At 43.5% G+C, this 16497-nt stretch overlaps 1 pseudogene; it reads right to left on the bottom strand.

Annotated features, from left to right (window-relative positions):
• Positions 1–10827: 10827 nt before the first annotated feature.
• Positions 10828–11461, bottom strand: LOC123809518 (annotated as a pseudogene).
• Between the last annotated feature and the right edge of the window lie 5036 nt (positions 11462–16497).

A 16497-nucleotide genomic window follows, 5' to 3' on the forward strand; every position in this document is an offset into this window, starting at 1 on the left:
AGGCTTAGAGGTCACATAAGAAGTTTGGACTTAACCCAAAGAAAAATGAAGCACCAACTGAGAGCTCCAAGCAGGGCAGTGATTTGCATTTTGGAAAATGTCTCTGATTGCTGAGTGCAACAGGAATTGCAGGGGAGAGGTCTGGGCTGTGGCGGGGAGGCCGGCCCTCAGCAGTGGTCCTGGGGAGGGACTGGTGGCTTCCACATGGTAGTGCAGGGGAGCTGGAGTCCTGAGGTCTTTGGGAGGTAGATTCTCTGGGATCTGGAGAAGGATTCATTCAAGGGTATGAGGTTTAGAGAAGAGTCTGGGTGGGGGTATGTTTCTGGCTTAGTCATCTGTATGGTAAATTTACTAAGACAAGGAACCCTGGTGGCAGTTCAGCAGGATTTGCTGTTTCTCTCTTACTGGGGCTGGGAGCGGTGGGGTTGGGGGAGGGGGGGGGGAGGTGGAGAAAAGAAAAAAGCAACAATGAGAACTGAAGATGTCCCTTCTCAGAAACTCCACCAGTCTTAAAGAGGGGGGTGGCCAGATACACCCCAAGCTCATCAGCTCTTTCTTGGACTTTGAGTGCAATGAGAAGACCAAAAAAAAAAAAAAACATCTCCTCGGGCTGACTTCTGTAGCATCTTCAAGCTAACCCTAGCTCTGCTGGGTGACTTCAGCTGTTCACTCTCTGGCCCCTCCTTCACTGACCTGAACTTATATATAGGTATATCCCAGGCATCATAACGGCCTGCAAACCCACCTTCCCCCTTCACTTTTGATACATAAGTGCATACTATCTCTTTCACCTGGAGCTCAGCCTCCAGACCACCCTTTTCTGAACCTGAGAACCAAATTCAAACCCCATCAAATCCCCAGTCCTCCTAAGATTCTTTTCCAGCTGGAGGCAGAGCCATTGACTCTATTCCTCAGTTCATCATTCAGATGAAACTCTCAAGTAAGTGAAAAGACATCCCAATAACAACAAAAGAAATTGAAGCAGTAATCAAAAAACTCCCAACACACAAAAGCCTGGGACCAGATGGTTTCACAGGAGAATTCTACAAAGCATTTAAGGAAGAGCTAACCCCTATCCTTCACAGACTATTCCAAAAAAATCCAAAAAGATGGGAGTCTCCCAAACTCTTTTTATGAGGCCAACATCATCCTAATTCCAAAACCAAATAAAGACACAACAAAGAAAGAAAACTTCAGGCCAATATCACTGATGAACATTGACACTAAAATCCTCAACAAAATACTGGCAAACCGCATCCAACAATGCATTAAAAAGATTATACACCATGACCAAGTGGGATTCATTCCAGGGATGCAAGGATGGTTCAATATTCGCAAGTCAGTAAATGTAATACATCACATAAACAAAAGCAAAGACAAAAACCACATGATCATATCAATTGATGCAGAGAAAGCATTTGATAAGGTACAGCACCCATTCATGATAAAAACACTCGGCAAAGTGGGAATAGAGGGAGCATTCCTCAACATAATAAAGGCCATATATGAGAGACCTTCAGCCAACATCATTCTCAATGGACAAAAATTAAAATCTTTTCCATTAAGATAAGGAACAAGACAAGGCTGTCCACTTTCACCACTTCTATTCAATATAGTATTGGAAGTTTTAGCCACAGCAATCAGACAAGAAAAAGAAATAAAAGGCATTCAAATCAGAAAGGAGGAAACAAAACTGTCACTGTTTGCAGATGACATGATAGTATACATAGAAAATCCTATAGACTCTACCAAAAAAACTGCTTGACCTAATAAATGAATTTGGCAAAACTGCGGGATACAAAGTCAATATCCAGAAATCAAAGGCATTTCTATACACCAACAATGAAACAGCAGAAGCAGAGATCAAGGAAAAAATCTCATTTGAAATAGCAAAAAAGAAAAAATAAAATATCTAGGAATAAACCTAACCAAAGAGGTAAAAGACCTGTATTCAGAAAACTACACAACACTGAAGAAAGAAATCAAGGAAGACACAAACAAATGGAAACATATACCGTGTTCATAGATTGGAAGAATTAATATCATCAAAATGTCCATACTACCAAAAGCAATTTACACATTCAATGCAATTCCTATTAAAGTACCAATGGCATATTTCACAGACATAGAACAAACACTTCAAAAATTTATATGGAATTATAAACGACCCCGAATAGCTGTTGCAATTTTGAGAAAGAAGAGTAAAGTAGGAGGGATCACAATACCTGAAACTAAACTATATTACAAGGCTACTGTAATCAAAACAGCCTGGTACTGGCATAAAAACAGGCACATAGACCAATGGAACAGAACAGAGAGCCCAGAAATAAGCCCAAGTCTCTATGGTCAATTAATATTTGACAAAGGAGGCAGTAACATAAAATGGAGTAAAAATAGCCTCTTCAACAAATGGTGTTGGGAGAACTGGACAGCCACGTGCAAAAAAAATGAAACTTGAGCACCAACTTACACCATATACAAAAATAAATTCAAGGTGGATAAAAGACTTAAATATAAAACATGACACCATTAAAGTCCTAGAGGAGAACGTAGGTAGGAAAATCTCAGATATTTCATGAAGAAACTTTTTTACTGACATGTCCCCTAGAGCAAGGGACATAAAGGAAAGAATAAACAAATGGGACCTCATCAAAATTAAAAGCTTCTGCACAGCTAAAGAAAACAGTATCAAAATTAAAAGAGAACCAATTGTATGGGAAAACATATTTGCCAATGACACCTCAGACAAGGGTTTAATCTCCAAAACATATAGAGAACTTACACGACTGTACTCTAAGAAGACAAGGAATCCAATTAAAAAGTGGGCAAAGGACTTGAACAGACACTTCTACAAAGAGGACATACAGAAAATCCAAAGACACATGAAACAATGTTCAATATCGCTAGCTGTCAGAGAGATGCAAATTAAAACCACAATGAGATACCACTTCACACCAGACAGAATGGCCATCATAAACAAAGCAACAAACAACAAGTGTTGGAGAGGTTGTGGAGAAAAGGGGACCCTAGTGCACAGCTGGTGGGACTGCAGACTGGTACAACCACTACGGAAAGCAGTATGGAACTACCTCAGAAAACTAAAAATGGATCTGCCTTTTGCCCCTGCAATTCCACTGCTGGGACTCTATCCTAAGAATACTAAAACACCAATTCAAAAAACCTATGCATCCCAATGTTCATAGCAGCACAATTTACAATAGCTAGATGGTGGAAGCAACCAAGATGCCCATCAGTAAATGAATGGATCCAAAAAACTATGGTACATTTACACGATGGAATTCTATGCAGCAGAAAGAAAGAAGGAGCTCCTACCCTTTGCAACAGCGTGGATGGAGCTGGAAAACATTATGCTAAGCGAAACAAGCCAGGCAGTGAAAGACAAATACCATATGATCTCACCTTTAACAGGAACCTAAATAACAAAACAAAGAAACAAGCAAAATATAACCAAAGACATTGAAATAGAGGACAGGCTGATGGTGACCGGAGGGGAGAGAAGAGGAAATTTAAGGGGACAGTGGGAAGGGTTCACAGGAACAAACTTAAAGGACACATGGTCATAGACTAAGGGGAGGGTGGTAATAGGAGGGAAGTGGGGAGGGTGGGAGGGGGGTCTGGATTGGGAGTAAAAAGGAGAAAACTGTATTTGAACAATGATTAAAAAATAATAATAATAATAAAATAAAATAAAAAAGAAAAAAAAAAAAGAAAAGACATCCTCATCCTCCCGCTGGACCCAGAGGAGCACCTGGCAATCTTGACCCTTGAGTTCCAGATTTGCTTACAAGTGGGAATGTCTCCTGCAAAGTGCAGAGCTGGATTTAGCACTGAGAAGGACAAAGGACTGGATCAGACACAGCCTCTGTATCCAGGAGCAGAAACAGGCACTCACCCACCCCACTGCAGTCTCAGATGGGCTGTGATTGGTGTTGCTGTGGGCTGAATTGTGTCTCCCAAAATTCATATGTTGAAGTCTTAACCCCCCAGGACCTCAGAATATGACTGTTTGGAGACAATGTCTTTAAAGAGGTAATTAAGTTTAAATGACATAATTGGTATGGACTGTAATCCAAACTCACTGTGTCCTTATAGGAAGAGGAGATCAGGACACATACACACACAGAGGAAAGGCCACGTGGTGACAGAAGGAGAAGACAATGGTCTGCAAGCCAAGGAGAGAGGCCTCATGAAAAACCAACACAGCTGACACCTTGATCTTGGTCTTTCAACCTCCAGAACTATGAGACAATGAATTTCTGTTGTTAAGACTCCCTCCTCCTGACCCCCAGACTATGGAACCTGGTTATGGCCACTGAGCCTGCTCATACAAGTGCTATGATAGAGAATAAAATGTCATACAGGAGTGACAAGGAGAGAGCCACCAGTCCTGATGAGGCAGGAGTCAGCATCAGGTGACTTGTGTAGGCTCCAGGGTGGACTGGCTGAGGTCCACTGCCATTCCCTGAGTGACAGTTCCCACAGGGATGGATGCTGGAGGGTAGAATAAGGTAAGACAGAAACAGTACAGGTCACAGAATAAGCCCACAGTGAAGGGTAGCCAGCACTTCATGAGCTATTATGGAGGAATCCTGCATCCTATTAGCTGATGTTGGATAGCACGAAGTGGTATAAACACAGAGGGGCTGCGACTGGAGGAAAGGGCCTTCCCAGCCTAGGGGACCTCAGGGAGCCCAGGCTGGGAGTTGGGCTGGACTGACTTGGGGAAAGGAGAGTTACCTGGAAGAATGGGGGATGGGACCCTGGGACAGGGGAATCCACAGGGTGGAAACACTAGAATACCAGACTTTGTCCCCAAGACAAGGCTTGTAAGGCAAAGAAGTGACAAGCAAGAAAGGGAATGCTGGCCAGCTACAGAGGGAAGCAGAATAGAGGGACCAGTTGTGGCTTCTGTGATGCAGAAGAGAGGTCTGTGAGTAATTTTGGTTCTTCTATTTGCTGGGCTTAAATATTTATTTCAATGTTTACAGGCATAAACAATGCAAGAGCCCAGATGCAGCCACCCCCTCCATTTCTTAAAAGATTTCTGTAGAAGAATTCCTGGAAGAGGCAGTTAATGTCTTTGCTTGCTTGCCCTGGGATGCATTCCTGAGAGTAGGGTGCTGCATTTTTGGTGGCTGCAAGGAGGGTTTCTCAGGCTCAAGGCACCTCCTGGGCAGGGCCATGATGAGATGCAGGAGCTCAGGTTTCCAAAGGGAGAAGAGTCCTCAGGGAATTCAGATGGGAGATGGCTAATGAATAATGAAAAAAACTGCGCACCATGCCTGTCCATTTACCAATACTCTGCTGTTTAACTTTTGATCAGAATGGGGTGTCTGTGAACCCTGTCTCTGCAGCAGCAGAGGCTGGCTGTGCCAAACCATCATTTCTTTCTCAATAACCCACATTATTTGGGTAGCAGAGAAGCTGAAAGGTGATTTGGACATTATCTAGTTCAACTCTCCTATTTCACAGATGAGGAAACTGAGGCCCAGAGGAGGGATGTGCTCAAAGCCTTCAGTTTGGTTAGTGCAACAGATAGCATTGTAGGCAGGTGTCATGACTCCCAGTCCAGGGTGCTACAGTGTCCAGCATCCACTGGAGAAAAGCTGCACAGCAGAAACACAATGCAAACCACAGAGGTGGATTTCAAGTAGCCACATTAAAAAAGTAAAATGAAATGAGTGAAATTAACCATAATAATGTATTTCATCCCATATGCAAAATATACAGACTCCCTCTGGACACACTTTTCATTCCAGGAGATCAAAGTGTGCTATTCACACGCTTGCGTGAGGAAAGGATGAGGACAAGGAGTATGGGTCAGACACTCAGTAGCAGCCTTTCTTAGAAGAACATCCAGTGTGCAAGCCCAGTAAACCATACATTTTGCAGAAAATTTGTACTTCTCTCCAGGAGCATTAAGCATATAGAGAAAAATGCCCATGATGAAAGAGTAGGCCGTGATAGACGTTGTCCCAGCCTACAACACACAGAGGACTTTTTATCCAAACACCCATTTCTATGGTGCTTTTAGCTGACAAAGGGTGCCTGTAGGGTGCTGGCATTCCAGCTATCTCCTGAGGTGGCTGGAAGTGGGTGGCAGTGCCAACTCCTGGGAGGAATGCTGGGGCAGAAGTGCCTAGGGATAGAGAGGGGCTGTCCTCATGCTGGAGCCCCTGTGAGGTCAAGCCAGGTGATTAATGTGGAAGTCCAAGCCCCTTGGGTCCAGGAAACTATATCAACTTCCAAGTTCTACCTGGAACTGTACAAAGGTGCAGAGTTTCACTCCTTTCCAACAGTCTGGAATTCCACTGCAGTTCCTTTAAAAGCTATTACCAGCTAGCTTTGCCTCCACTGTGTCCCAAGTTGTCAACATGCATATCTGTGCCAAGTCCTTATTCTCTGGTCTTCTATACAAGTTCTGATATTGGGGCCACTGAACAGGTAGACCAACTGAGGCTGCTGATAAGCAGCAGGTTCCCAAGGTAAAAATCCTAAGAGCAAGCCTGGTATATTCCCCACTACCAGCTGGCCCAATGCGTGGCTTACCTGAGTGCTGATCACAGCAAATGTTCACACCAGTGGGATTGACAAGGTCCTCGGAAAACAAGCAGTCATAGAGTTTCATTGCATAGAATTTGCTTCTAAATCTATGCTGTCAAACACATCTAGCCATTGAGCCTCTAAAATGTGGTTAGTTCAAACTGAGATGCACTATACGTGCAAAATATGCACCATATATCAGAGACTTAGTATGAGAAAAAGGATGTAAAATACCTCATTGAACATGTTTACACTGATTTCATGTTAAAATGATAATATTATACATATATTAGATTAAACACAATGTATTATTAAAATTAATTTCAAGCATATCTTTTGACTTTCAATGTGACTACTTTAAAATTGAAAATGGCAAGTGTGGCTCCCATATTATTCCTATTGGCAGCACTGTTCTAGTGAAGCATTTCATTTGCAAGGCCACTTCAGTTGGGCTTTGACTAGCAGTGTGGTGACTGACGGCATAAGCATGGTGGTTGTTGAGCAGGACAAGGACGTGACGTGACAGCATTGGCTGAAGTGCCCTGTCCTTTGCCCCATTCACCACCCTGGATGCCACAGCTTACTTAAGCATGCAGTGAGGAACCATCACTGAGGCCCAGGTGCCTCCAGTGCTCCACTTCTGGGGTCAGCGGGAAACCTGGAGCAGGGCATCGCCAAAGGGGGACTCAGCTATGCAATTTATTGTCACCCTTTAGAAATGGACCATGAAATCTAGAGCTGAACTTTGGGGTCTGTCCACACGAGGGATCTTTTTGATGATGGAACTGACCTGTGCCTTGATTTTCATGGCAGAACAATGAATCTACATAAATAATAAGATAACCCACACATGCACCTGTATAATTTCATGCAACTGCTTGCAAATCTACAACTATCTGAAAGTAAAAATGTTTGATAACAACAACCAGGGCCATATGTGTATACCCATGGTCATAGCAGCATTACTTATAAGAGTCAGAAGATGAGAGAAACACAGTGTGTGTGGATAGATGAATGGGTAAACAAAATATGGAATATACATACAGTGGAATATTAATCAGCCATAAAATGGAGGGAAAATGTGACACATGCTACCACGTGGGTGAACCTGGAAGACTTTATGCCAAGTGAAATAAACTAGTCATAAATGGACAAATATTGTTTGACTCCACTTATATGAGGTACCTAGGGTCATCAGATTCATAGAGACAGCAGGTAGCATGATGGTTGCCAGGGGATGGGGAGAATGAGGAGTTCTGTACTGGGTCCCGATTTGCACTTTTGCAAGATGAGAAGAGTTCTGCACTTGGGTGGTGGTGATGGTTGCACAATGATGCAGCTGTGCTTAATGCCACTGAGCTGCCCACAATGGCTAAGATGGTAAATTTTATATTGTGTATTTTATTACAATTTTAGAGCATTTAAAAATTAGGGCCTTTTGACCTAAAGATCAAGTGCTGTCTTTATAATTTGCCCTGTTCAAGGAAGTAGAACCAATAAGATGTTGAGCATATTAGTAGGAACTGGACTCCCAGCTTTTTGGTAGTTAACCTGTAGGAGAAGAAGCAGAGCATGCCCTCTGCAAACATGCTGGGTGTTGGCGAAGGTGTGGGCCAGGGAAGCCCACATCTCACCTCAAACACATCATATACCCAGGTAGATCTCTCATGCCACCCAAAGGTGGAACTAAACCTCTTAGTACAGTGTTAGCCTTGATCAAAAGTATTAGTAACTGTGGATGTCAGGGAGGTGAAAATCTAGATGGAAATGTTAATTCCTAGAGCACAAAGGGGTTAGGGAAGGCAAAGACCGATCTCAGTATTGGTAAATCAAATCTACTTTGATATGTGATGCAGGACTGGCATTTGAGGGGAAATTTCTCAATACGACTCACTAAAGTTATAAGATGTTTCCTGTACTAATGCAGATTGACTGTATGGGTCACACCGACTGTACAGCTTAAGTAGACTTGCCTGCATTTCCTACTTGACAGGAAAGGTGTGAAAGAACCCACTGAGAAGGTGGGGCAAAGGGCCTCTCTGTACCACAAGAAATCAGTTGCCCAAAGGAGAGGACCTCAATGGACTGTGAGTCACTCTGAGACCAGGGTGGGGGTGGGGAGGAAGGAACTGCCAGCCTGCAGGTGCCTCCTTTCTCCAATCACAGATCACAGGGGACCAGTTTGGGTTATGGTGCATTCCAGAAGATTATTATGTCTTTCCCCTTAAATGCACATGGGCTCATCCCAAGCCCCTGAACTGCCTGGAATGTTTAAGAACACCAGATAACTCAGCCAAAATTTTCAGCCTTTGGGGCATTTATGAAGACATTCAGTGTCTATACCACCCCACTCTTAACCTCTGCCATCGCCATCACACAGAACCCGTGTCAGACAGCAGCCTTGGTGGTCTGCCTTTGACCTGGATGAAGGCATGTGACATCTACATGATTCTACTCTGTTCATAATGTTTCCTCAGCCACTGCTCCTTGAGCCAAGACATTCAACTTGAAAAACAGTATTGTTTTCCCTCTTGGTCATTTAAGTCAAGGGAAATTATTGTGTGGTGACACATAAATCCCAGAAAGTTTGGTTTGAAAAGTTCCCTAAAGTGTGGGTGTGTCCATAAAACAAGCCTGAAGTCTTCACTGGAACCCCCTCAGGAGACCGTCCAGACTCACAGATGCCCTCATTAGCAACTTTGGGCAGCTCCCTATGGGACATAGAACTTGTCAACTCAAAAATGAGTCTACAAACTAGAGTTTCCAGAGTTGCTAGAGAACATCATGTTTCAACTCAGTTAAGGACAACTCTTTCATGATCCAAATCCCTCTGATAAAGTCATTACAATGTGTCCCAAATGAACTAGCTCTTCTCTTTGAGAAATCTTTCTTTGATTTTACTCAACCCAGCAATAATCATCTTTTTTCTGAGGGTGTTTGTTTGTTTGTTTGTTTGTTTGTTTAATATGCCTGAAAAGAATGCATATGCAAAGAATTGAGACATAAAAAGCATTGGTTCAACACTAATGAATCTACTAGAATGAGGACTTGGGAAAGGTGGAGATTGCCTAAACATTTAAAAAAACTGAAAACTGCAGCCAAAATAAGCTGATAAAATCCCTATTAACACTTATGCAAAGTCTTCATAAGACTCTGTCCATGATTTTTTTTTTTTAACTAGAGAGACTCAGTTGGCTGCTATAGGGTTCCTAATGCAAAATGGAAATTAGGAGACTCCCCTGCCTGGTCCTCATGTTGTTAGATGTTCTCTCCACCTTCACCCCACCCTTGCTTTCATCATGAAACAGGTCTCCATCCTCATAACTTGAAAGGGTATGTTCATCATTCCAGAGATGTCTATCTTCTAGCACCACACCTCAAAATACCAGGTCTTCAGCTGTGATCTAGAACACCATATCATGCACTGGTAAGCTGCGCATCTATGCTAATCATATAAGACCATGGCTGACAAGGATAAAATATTGTTTTTTAAAAAACTATGTACTCGACCCATTTGGTATTTTTCAAGAGGTACAATACTTTTCTTCATTTATCAGTGAAAGAAGTTAGAAATTAACTTCAAAAAAAATCAGCAAATGGCTAACAAATGTCCGTGGAAGTCCATGGCATTTATAGTACCTCCTAGAGAAGAGTGGGGGGGGGCAAGATAGTTCTACCCACTTTCATGAGTTTCATCAAACACTGAACCTACTCAAGGGTGGAGAGAAAAGACAACTTTCAAAAAGGACTATGTCATTAAATGAGGCATTTACTAACTTAAGAGCACCAGGCAGGGAACATACTCTAAACTAGGTCTAGGAAGCTGAATGTGGAATCACTCCAAGCCCCTCCCCTAAAGGGCTGTTCAATGGTTAATGAATTTCTAAAAGATGACTAAATAAAAACAAATCCCACACACACTCTCCTGCCAAAAAAAAAAATAAAGAAAAAACAAAAACTAGATGTCCCAGATCACTCCCGAGTGGAACTCAGGAGCAGCTTCAACCACCCAAATCAGTCTGTTGCAGAGTCATCAGAAGCATGTCTGGCTTTTGAACAAACAAACAAAAACATTTTTGAAACAACAGATTGAAAGTTAGTACTGATCACTTTTCTGATAACACACAATTATTCAAAAATAACTAGTATTGAGAGGGGGATAGGGACCCTACCTATGGCCCTTGTTTCACATGAGTGCTATGGGTAGGTGCAGGGTACTTGTCATTATTGCAAAAAATTTTAATTTTTAATCTTCAGTTTAATTTAAATATTGTTTTTAGTATGATGCTGACACCAGCTGTGCAGAAAGGGCTCTGGAGAGATGCTCAAGCAGCATACACCTGTGACCCTTCTGCGGTCTGGAGACTCCAGGGCAGCCAATACTGCTTCATCAAACACATTCTCTAGGCCTTGCTGTGTGAGTGCAGAACATGCCACACACTTGGCAGCCTTCAGGTCATGGGCCAGCTTTTCAGCAGTCTCTGGAGTGATAGGTTTCTGTTTTTTCTTGGCAAGTTTCTCAAGAGCTGAGGGGTCAGCTCTGAGATCAATTTGGGTCCCAACAGGCAAGAAAGGAGGTTTGGACAGTGCTGAGTTATCTCAGGCACTGACTTGTCTTTCACATTTTCAGCTGAGGATGGAGAGACCACTGGAAAACAGACTAGAAATATATCTGTTTGTGGATAACTCAGTGATTGTAGTCTGCCATAACCCTCTTCTCCTCAAGTATCAAAAAGTCCAGGAGTACACAGCCCTCCAGCAATCATAACTGTGACTGCATTGTTGTCAAACACAGTCGGTACATAGTCAGATGGAAATTTGTTCATGTGCAGGATATCAGGAGATATGTTTTACTAATGGCACCATCACCCACAACAATGCACTTAATTGTCTGCATTGCTGAAACAGCTTTCTATTCACTTTAGATATTTCAAATCTGATGATGACCCTAGCTTCTCTGCCGAGGTGGGCAGCACTGAATAATTATTTCATGAGCGCCTATGTGTCAGTGTAGCAATGCCACTGACTCTAACTCCCCCTCCTCATGAAGAAAATTACTTGCCTAGGGCCCTTCCACAATCATCAAAATATTCATTGAAAATGATGCTACAAATAGTGTATTGAGATGGAAAGATGGAAGGGGTTACAAAATAGTATTCATTTAATGCCATTTTTGTAAATACATAGTATGTGTTTAATCCCACTTGTGTAAATGTATTTTTATAGATAAACAAGTATATAGACAGATAGATATTCATGTGTATATTTGAATACAACAAATTTGAGAGGATATGTACAAAAACATCCATAGTGTTCTCTAAGTAGTAGAATAAGTTTTTTTCTTTTAGCTTCTCTGTACATTTTCTAGGGAAATGAATTGACATAAAAAAAAAACTATGTTGTAAAGGAAACCTTGGCAGTGAGAGTAGCCAGTAGCAGAGGTTGTGGAATTGACAGAATTGATGCGTGTGTGTGTGGTTTGGGAAGTGCAGAGTTCTGAATGAAATCATGGGCATTTCTACACAGATATTTCAGGACTACACAAAGAAAAATGTAAATTTTGTATTTTTCCAAAGTGACTGGGATTAACAGGTATACACAGTTGACCATTCAACAGCATGGATGTAAACTGTGTGGGTCCACTTTATACACAGTTGTTTTTCAAGAAATACTATAAATATATTTTTATTTCTTATGATTTTCTTAATAACATTTTATTTTTGCTAGCTTACCTTATTGTAAGAATACAGAATACAATGCATATAACATGCAAAATATGTGTTAATCAATAGTTTATATTATTGGTAAGGCTTCCAGTCAACAGTAGGCTATTAGTAGTTAATTTAGGGGGGCATCAAAAGTTTTACATGGATTTTCAACTGTATAGGAGGTCAATTCCCCAAACTCCATGTTGTTCCAGGGTCAACTGTACACCTGTGTGTTTGTGTATACTTATTAAATATGTGATTACCAAGGAGTCTTTATGATGGCTAGAATTGTCAATATTTATATTAATATGTATTAGTGTATCAATCTTAGCCCTTACACTGGCCTTAATGATAATGAATCCCATTGCTTATACAATATCCACTAATCAACATAAATTTAGGTGTATTATTTATACTAGCCACATCAGGCCTAGCTGTTTAGTCTATTTTCTGATTAGGATGAGCTTCAAATTCAAAATGTGTCTTAATCAGTGCACTCTGAGAAGCAGCATGAGTAGCTTCATATGAAGTAACTCTAGTAATTATTCTATTATCAATACTATCATTCACATATATATTAAATGATATCTTTGCAACGCCCTCTTGGAAAATGAGAAAGGACTCTTCTCTGGCCCTTCCTTTGTTTTTCTGTTCGGGTCAAAGGCTGGAGAAAAGAATAGGAAAAAGCTAAGAGAGCTAATTTGATCAACTAAAAAACAGTATAACTTTACCAATGCTGGGAGGCGGGGGTGACAATACACAAAATGGGGAAGGAAGTTACAAGATCATGAAGAAAAGGGTGGGAGAAGCAGGGAGGAACTGGTGCAGCAGGGATTGTTTTAGAAAAAAGTGAAAGGAGAGTGGGAGAGATTTGAGCAGCTGAAGGAGAGAAGGGAGGTGGAGAGACGGGCAGGCAACATTAACTACAAAAAACTGCGCAGCCTAACACGTTTGCTTCACCCCACCCCCAACAAGAAAACCTTCAGTAAAGAGTTGCATTAACTTCTCAGTTTGGGGCTCCAGTTTGTATTTGGCATGTACCGGTTGTCAGATCAGGACTCCCTTTGTCTTGCTGGAAGGAGAATCCAATCACCTGGGAAGGTGAGGGGAGGCCCTGAGACAGAGGGGAGCAGCCAGGCTGTCTGTGCTGGTCAGCACAGGGCAGCTGCCATCAGTAGCCCCTCAGCCCCATGCCCCAGTGACTCCTGCACCCCCCACAGAAGCCCCAGTCTCAGCATGTCACTGTTCTGGCCACAGGCTGCTGAAACAAAGTCCTACAAACTGGTGCCTTTAATAAGAGAAATGCATCATCTCACAGCTCTGGAGGCTGAAGTCCAAAATCAAGGTGTTGTCAGGGCTGGTCCCTTCTGAGGGCTCTGAGGGAGAGCCTGCTCCCTGCTCCTGTCCTTCCCTTGTGAACAGCTGTCTTCATCTTCATGTGGCCTTCTGTGTGTCCTGTGTCCAAATTTTCCCTTCTTATGTGGGCCTTAGTCATACTGGATGAGGGCCCACTCTAATGACCTTATTTTAACTTGATCACTTTTGTAAAGGTCCTATATACAAATAAGGTGACATTCTGAGGTATCAGGGACTAGTTAGGACTTCAGTGCTTAAGTTTAGGACTTGGGAAGACACAACTCAACCTCTAACACCCACTGACAGCCCGAGGCCCATGCAGGCCTGCATCTTGGAGGTCACTCTGGAGGAAGAAACCCCTCTCCTTTCCCTCCACACTCATGGCCAAGCTGTCACTTCCTTGCCTTCTCATAGCATCTTGCAAAAATTCCTCAGAACTCTAGCTTGGTGGTCTCACCCTTTCCTGTTCTCAGCCAGGACACAAGATTTTTTCCTACGCTGCCGTCTCTCTGGTGAATCCAACGGCAACAGGAGAGAGGCAAACCTCAAAATCAGACTCAAATTCTCCTGTGAAGAGAGAGCTGCCCCATGTTTTGAGGCTCGCAGGTTTACAACCATCCTGGAGTGGGGAGGTGTCTGAGAAAGGGCTGGATAGTTCTCTGCTCCTGCCCCAGCCATGCCTGGAACACACTTGGGACTTAGCCTCATTTCCAGGGGCTCCTCAAGCCCTTCTCTGCTCCTCATCTGCTCCTCATCTGCTCCTCAAAGCCTGGATTCCCTGCTACACATTCCAGGGAGGGTCTGGAGCTAGAGAGACTGGGGAGCCAAGGGCATGTTCAGGCCACATGGAGTCACTTGGGAAAGGCTGAGGTAAGGGTGAACAACTGGACAAAGGGGCACAGAGAGGCATTACCTGAGGAAAGTGGCGAGAAAGGGATGGATCCCTGGGAGGGATCTGTTGCCTGGAGAGGCACAAGTGCTCCACCTCCTCTGGTTAGGCAGGTGGAGTGCATGGTTTGCCTTGAAACTCAAACTCCTGGCATGGAACATGGCAGAATGCTGCTTGTGAGAGTAGCAATTTACACTTGAATCATGTCCTAAAGATTCATAATTGTAAATCTTCTTCAAACTAATGGTTTTCTTTCTGAGGACCCAGGCATGACAAGATTTCACACACAGGCTCCTGCAGAAGGAGAGAGGAACAGACTTCAGAGCGCTGTTTCAGCCTCTGCCCCAGCCTCCTCCTGAGCTCCAGGCAGGCTCCCCAATACTGTTTCCCTGGGGAATGGTGTCATGGCTACAAAAGTCTGCACGCGCGCACACACACACACACACACACACACACTGCTGGTTGAGAGAAGGAGTTTTATGTGCATATACAGTTACTCAATGTATAGACATTCAATTAGCCTATGCTCTCTTTTCAGGATCACATCTTCTACAAACTGACATGGAAGTCTATAATTTATTTCTGGTGAGAAAGATTATCTTCAACACAACGAGGGACAAATTCTAAGTTGAAAGGAGCGCTCTTTCCAGGGAAGATATGCCAGCATCAAGAGTAAGAAACTGTCAGAAGATCAACCTTTAACTTGGATGCTCTTGGTGGGTCCTGTGTGTACCAAATTAGCATTTCAAAATTAAGCCAACTGAGAGGACCAGCTCTTCTTCCCCAAGGAGGCCACGAGAGCCAAAATCTTCTGCAGATCCAGCTGCCTCTGTGGGAAGCCACCTTTGGGGAGAGAAACATCTGAGCTGGTGAGACTGCCAGTCTTCCTGGGCTTCACATTCCTCCTCTGAAGGAAGGACATTGTGGGGCCATTTTCCTGATATTCCCATCCTGGGGACTAAAAATTCTTACACTTGGGCACAGGGTGCCATAAGCAGAGTGGCTGGAAGGAGAGACATCAGGTGATAGCCTGCTCTATGACCCACCTTAATTCCGTTCCCCAGTCTCAGTGGGGCACCTTCTCCATGGGAAGCACTGTGCTCAGGGGCAGGGGGTTTGTTAGGGTGTGGTGCACAGAGGAGAAAGGAGTGGCCCTTCCTTTGGGAGCTTCCAGGACAGCTGGGGAGAGAGAATCTTAGGCACAGATGATTAAAGGTCCTTTCGATATGGAAAATGCCATCCAAAAGGTGCACCACTCTAGTCCCAGGGGCACCACAATGAGGCAGGATCCAGTCTGGAAGAATGGGGAGGCTTTCGGGTGCACCTGGCAAACTCACCTGCATTCTATCACAGGACTTGCTCTTTCTGGATTCTTGGCCTATAAATTCCTCTAGCCATCACAAATGCACTTTTGCAGGAAAGTAGAATTTCAGTGTTAGAAACAACCGTCAAATCCATTAATCCTAGCACTGGCCTCATGCTGGAGCCCAGCAGGGATGAAATGACATTTGTTTTCTTTTTGGTCACCCTCCAGATGGGTACTCATTACCTGTGGTCAGGGGTTGGGACTACCTGAGCACCACTGAGAGGCACCTGGATTGTAGAGCCTGCTTCTGGCATTAGACAGTGGGAAAGCTGGGGAATAATGCTCCCTATTTGTTTGGCATGGCCAGGACCCCAAGCCCAGGGATTCAGGGCCTCAGTTTGCATCTCACATGCTGTAACCTGAACACAGCTCCTCTAGCACAGCATGCACCTCTCCAGGCAGCCAGCCCACCCTAGAGCAGAGCGCAGCCTGCCCTCCACAGCCTGCTCCCCCTCTAACCATGGAGTCTATGGTAGGCTGAGCTTTGGTAGGGCTCCAGCCTGGCAACCCAACTTAGCCTGTGCATTGTGCTTTATTTAGACTTGCCGCTCACCTTGCTTTGGAAAGTTCTAATATCACTGACATCTCTTTATTTCTGCCATGGCCCAGGGGTT

The sequence above is a fragment of the Phyllostomus hastatus genome, unplaced genomic scaffold, assembly GCF_019186645.2.
Source record: "Phyllostomus hastatus isolate PE091 unplaced genomic scaffold, TTU_PhHast_1.1 phas_scaffold_55, whole genome shotgun sequence".
Classification (NCBI taxonomy): Eukaryota; Metazoa; Chordata; class Mammalia; order Chiroptera; family Phyllostomidae; genus Phyllostomus; species Phyllostomus hastatus.